Raw genomic sequence first — 6,471 nt, 5'->3', positions numbered from 1 at the left:
GAATTAGATTACACAAATAAATAGTAATAATAACAATACGGTCTTTCATTATACACTTGAGGTGTGACATCTTGGTGTTTCCAGAACTATTTTCAGCTTTACAAGTGAAATTCCACCATCATGGCTAACTCCAGAATTTTCACCACACCAAGACAGCTGGCTAATTTTTCCTGTAGTCAAATTAGAGAGATAAGGGTCAAATGACAATGTGATTGCAGGAATTAATAATTAGTGACCAACATAAGCAATGCTTGTCAATTTGGAATAATTCTTTAATTAAACATTTATTTGGGGCCAGGTGTGGTGGTGCTCATTTATTTTCTTTTTGTTTAGTTATTTTATTTTTTCATTTAAAGGCTTTATTACACCAATGCAAATTTCTGAAATTTGTCAAAATTCAAGCAAACTGGGAGGAAATGAGGAGACAACCTTGCCCTGGAGACAATTTGTAGGAATAGTAAAGCAATAATGCACCTAAACTGGGAAATGAATAATGTCTTCCAGTATTCTTTTTTTTTTCTATTTTACACTTTTTCTGTTGAATTTTTTCAAATTCCATAAAATATATTTTGATCAAATTTAGACCCTCCACTTCTATCTGCAACCCTCTTATTGTTCGCCCTCCCATAGAATTTCATGTACTCTGTTATATATACTAAGGCCTATGGAGCCAAGTTTGTGTTCCCAAATATCCTTCTCAACAAAAACTTTTAATCCAAGCACTAGGAAGGCAGAGGTACGAAGATCTCTGTGAGACAGAGGTCAGCCTATTCTATGTCATAAGCTCCAGGCCAGCAGGACCTACAGGGATACCCTGTCTCCAAAAAGAAAAAAAAAAGAATTTTCATTTTTATGCATGTGTATTTGCATGTGTCTGTATCTGTGTTTGAGACTTGTGTGGATTAGAGTTATGGACAGGTACACAAAGATGTCATAAGGTGGTGACAGATTCCCTGGAGTTGGAGTTACAGGAGATAGTAAATAGCCCAAAGTGGCTGCTGAAAAAATTCTTCGATGATCTGCAAGTGCACGATGTGATCTTAGCCACTGAGCCATCTTGCCAGCATGGAAGAATTCCTGAAAAAATTAAGACATGATTTGAATGTCCCTTCCAAAATTTTATTGCCAACATGATGGTATTGAGATGAGAACAAAAAGAGTTGACTAGAAATTAGTACTGTTCTTGCTAGAGTAGCTTAATTATCAAGAGTCAGCTTTTATAAAAGTGAATTTTATTCTTTATTTTTACTCTACCTCTTACCTCTGTTGCTAATTATTCTATTGACATGTGATGTCCTCCTTCACGTTATGATGTAGCAAGAAGACCCTAGACAGATGTTGAGCAGGTACCCATGCCATGCTCTGGGATGTTCAAACATCTGAAACTGTAAGAAACTAATCTTTATTCTTTTTAATTTGCATATTCTCAAATATTTACTTATAGCACAAAAATGTACTAGGATGAAATGTTGCATTAATATACCGTTTTACAAATTATTTATAGGCAGGTACTGCACATATGTTGCTGAGATATTTATGCAGTGTATATGCTGATGAGAAAATGGGGTGAAGATAAAATAATAGATAAAATGTTAGATCATATTTCTAAAATATTCACTGCCGTCTCTGCTATCAATAATTTGTAAGGAAATTTGATGGTAAATGTTTAAAATGGAAAAAAAATTTTTTTTTTTCAAATTAGACTCATCAGTTTGACATGGTTTAAGAATGGGCACTTGAATACCAGCACTGATAAATGATCTGATGTTTCTAGTGGATCAATAGAAAGATCTAGAACTAAATTTGCATGAGCCAGAGGCAGGCCTGGGAGCCTTAACAGTTAAAGTAACTCAGTGAAGCAAACTTAAGCAATCCAAAACATTACTCGGGGGGAAAATGTGTATTTCTGTGAAAACGACAGTGCATTTTTCTTTTTTCTTTATTTTCGTACATTTTTGTTGAATTTCTGTGTTTTTCATGCATGACATCTTAATGTTATTCATCTTTATACCCCATTCCCCATTGGCATCCTCTCCTATCCCCCGATCCCATTGGAATTCATACATTCTGTCATTTGCATTAAGGCATATCCTGTCAAGCTACTGTCCCCAGATATCCCTCAGTGCAAGTTCATCCACTGGGGTCTAAGCAGCCTATCTAGAGTCCCTGTTTTAAGAAGATCAGCTCTTCTTCACTGTGCAGTAATAACTGCCAGTAATTCTTTGACTAAGACTGGGGTTTGTTGCCCATTTCCACAGTTCTGTGCTGGGGTTTTGTCTGCTTGAGTTTGCATAGATCTTATGCATGCTGACACCATTGCTGTAGGCTCATATGAGCAAGGTCTCAGGAGCTTGTAGGACTCTATTTCCATATGACCATGCACCTCCTCCCTGGCTCTTACAACCTTTCCACCCCATCTTCGCCAATGGTCCCTGAACCCTGGGTGGGTGTTATTTATTATGAGTCCTGTCTAAGGACCCTAGCTCTCCAGACTCTTACTCTTCACTCTTCGGCCATTTGTGACCTTTTGTGTTCCTGGCCATCTATTGCATGACATAGCTTCATTAATGAGAATTGGAAGATGCTCAAGGGTCCTCTTTACCTCCTATTCTATATTTAATGACCCTTAGGTGTAGAGGTTGCATTGCAGATGTGCCACTTAGGCTTGGGGAATTCACAGACAATGTCTTTGTGTGATCAGTTGTGGAACTTTTTAATAGTTTCTACTGGTTGCAAAAGAAGCTTCTTTGATGAGTGGTGACTAGCATGCTTTTCTGTAAAAATAAGGATTCATGTTTTGCACATAGTAAGAAATTACATTTGTGTAAGGATGTGAGAGCTTTGGAGTTTTCTGTAAGATCTAAGTCCTCTCCAGTTGGCTGTCTTTGCAGTACCACACACGTGTTTCCTCCCACTGAGTGGGCTTTAAGTCCAATTAGGTAGCTGTTGATTACTCCCAAGATAAAAGTTCCTTTACTGCATCAATGTCTTTTCTGTGCCTTTCACTGATGTAGTTATTAGACACTGAAGCTGGGGTTGGATCATCGATTGATGTTTTCTATTAGCAGCTTGCACAGTGTTCTCTAAAGGTACCTTTCAGGGGAGGTGAATTCCAGGTCAGTTACAGGTCCAATACTCCAAACTCTATGTCCAAAGTATGTCCTGTCTTCAACAGTAGGATTTTACCTTCACGTTCTGGGAGGCAAACTAGGGCTGTGGCAATAGCCTGTGTAATACTGGGAGTCTCTTGGACTACCCTGGGAAACATCTCAAAGGAAGGTTTCTCCTGTCTGACACTGTTTATTGTTATGTAGCCTTCAGCTATATACATGGACTCATGCAGAGTTGTTCTATGTGTAAGTTGTCAATAGGTTTTTGGACCAATATGATTCTCTCTTTATACTAGCTAGTAGAATAAAGTCCTCTCTCTCTCTCTCTCTCTCTCTCTCTCTCTCTCTCTCTCTCTCTCTCTCTCTCTCTCTCTCTCCCTGTCTCACCCTCTCTCCACACTCTCCCCCTTTAAGAACAGTGCAGTTTTCAGTTGACACTCTTATTTATCTAATGTTGCACTGGCTTAAATTATTATAGAGTTATTTTTAAAAATTGAAAATAGTATGTCACTATATACAGAAAATAATGAAAAAAATTGCAAGCTGGTACCTTTCAAAGTGAAAATAGCCCACATATACACAAGGCCCATATTTGATTTTAGATATTGATGAAATGAACACAAGGAAATTTCTATGACTCATTACAGAAGAATTCTCAATAATGGATAGACGATGGTTCTAAAACTGTACATATATTAGAAAATTACATTGAAGTAAATAAATGCATACACACACAAGAATTGAATGCATGAAAATTTGATAAAATATAAATAAGCTTTGTAGATTTTACAAGTACCAATATTCTGGTTTTAATATTGCATTATGATTATGAAAAATGTTACCAATCAGAGAAAGTCTTGTATATCGCTTTATAACTTTCTATGTAGCTATAGTCATTTTAATAGTTTTAAAGTTAAACATCTTTCAGGATAAAATGTAATTGAAGTAGAATTTATTATTTCCATAATTTTGAAAATTTAATTATATGTAAGCATCCAAGACACTATCAAACCTGTGCAATGAGAATTGAATGATCCATTGTTTCTCAGAAACTTAAATGTTTTTCTTGTTGCTATGACAAAATGATAGTACAAAATGAATGAAGGAAAGATGTATTCTGACTTATGGGTTATTAAATGATACATTCTATAATGGAGTGGATAGAAGTTATGGCAGCCAGAAGAATGAGGAAGTTGGTTACATTGTGTCTGTAGTTAGGAACTAGATAGAAGCCTGTGCTCAGTTCTTTTTTCTTTTTATTCACTACAGGGTTTATGGAATGGTACCACCTACATTCAGGTTATATTACCCAAATTAACCTAATCCATATAATCCTTCACAGACATTCTCTGAGGGTTATTTCTTTTGTTGTTCTAAGTCCTGTCAAACTAGCAATGGAGATCAACCATCATAAAGGGCTGTTTTGCTAAGGTCTATTCACTGAGAGTTGAACAGATTATCGTGTACACAAGAAATAAACCACAATTATCAACTTTTAAATTCAAACTTCACTGGGTCAAGAAAAAATAGTCTATATGTATATCCACAAAATATATTCCGTGTTGTGATGACTATATGACAGCCATGACAAACAGGAGAAAGATGCATGGATCATGTAGAGAAGGAAATCTGAAACCCTCCCCAAAATAAACTTCAACCAGCAAAGTGAGTTTGTTGACTTCCTCACGATTATACAAAAAGGTTCTTCAGCACTCTATTACATTTTTGGTTACTATCTATTATGGACACATATCAATGAGGTCTAACTAAGGATTATGTTTCTCTATTTTTCCTAATAATCTGTTTAGTGCCTAGAGTTTCAAATAAATTACAGTGCCTTAAGAACTGTTCTTTCTCATTTTTAAAAGCAGGAATTGATTAAAATATTATTTAGTGTATGTGTGTGTGCCACAGCATGCATATGCAGGTCAGGAGAAAATCTGTCAGAGGGGGTTATCCTCTTCCTCCATGTGGGTTCCAGGGACTGAATTAAAGACCTCGGGCTTAGCAGCAGGTCCCTTTACCTGCTTGAGCTCCATGAAGAATTCTTTCTATGGTGTAGGCAGCCATAACCACATGGGATGGAAGAGTTCATGCTTTTTCAACAGATGTTTTTACAGTAAAGTGAAGGACAAGTTTTTATATTCTGAAACATTATATTTCAGAATATATCTCCCCTGAGATTTGCTAATTCCAATTATGTGGGAGAAAGAATATGACTTATTACAGAAAGACAAGATTTTAAAATGAATTCATGCATTCAAAGTATTTGTTTATGGACTATGATCTAGCAGGCACTGTTTTAAACACTGCCATCAAAGCAGACACCAAACAGAAAATAGCGTTCTTGTGGATCTTACATCCTGTTGCACGTGTTTCTAAAGGGAGGATTGATAATTCATAATAAATAGGTAAAATAAAAAGCACATTAAATTATACTAAAGTTTTAAAAAGACAAAATAACGAAAAGAGATAGCACTTATTTAGAAAATGGTAAAATCAATTTTAAATTGTATTTAAGCTGTTTTCTTATGGCAAACAGCTATATGAAAATGAACAAGAGAGAATGAAACAGGAACTTATGTAGGGAAAACATATTCTTGACAGAGTAGATACTAACATCCTGTTGCGTGATTGGTTTATTGTGTTATTGTTATAGCAAGAAACTTTCTGGTGGTTGACAAAAATGGTAAGGGAATACGTGGAAGAAAATGAATTCAGAGGTAATGAGGAAGGACAGTTGAAGTTAATTTCATCTATTTAGGCCTAGCTTCTATATCAGACACAAAGTAACCCTAACCATATATCATTTTGATATTTCAATAGTCAAATCAAAGAAGAACCAGAGACAATCTAACTATTTATTTCATTCCATCCAGTATTGAACTTAGCCAAATACCAAGTATGAAATTATCCTCTTCAAAGAAATATGCTAGTAACTTTTGGATTTATTATTTGTAATTTTTTCTATATGGAGTCACTAAATACTTTCATGTTGAGCTGACCAATTTGAGGTAAAATAAACCATTTCTCAGAAAATATTGTACTTCTTGTATGTGGGATATATCTCTGATCTCCACTTAAATTAGAATGCAAGCTATCACCATTTATAGATGACTTAATCTAATACATGGACAATTCTAAAGAAAACCATTAAAACCTTACCATGGGAGTTGGAGCGGTGGCACAGTGATTAAGAAAACTCATTGCTTTTGCTGAGGACCGAAGTTCGAATCCAAGAACCAAAATGGAAGCTAAAAACCAACTGTAACTCCAGTCCTAATGAATCCAACACCCTCTGTGGGCACTGCATGACACGAGTGTACTTGCATACATGTAGGCAATACACTCATACATATAG

This window comes from Nannospalax galili, unplaced genomic scaffold (assembly GCF_000622305.1).
Source record: "Nannospalax galili isolate Female #2095 unplaced genomic scaffold, S.galili_v1.0 scaffold75, whole genome shotgun sequence".
NCBI classification, from domain to species: domain Eukaryota; kingdom Metazoa; phylum Chordata; class Mammalia; order Rodentia; family Spalacidae; genus Nannospalax; species Nannospalax galili.
The sequence above is the reverse complement of the archived record's forward strand: the minus strand, read 5'-3'. Positions refer to the sequence as shown.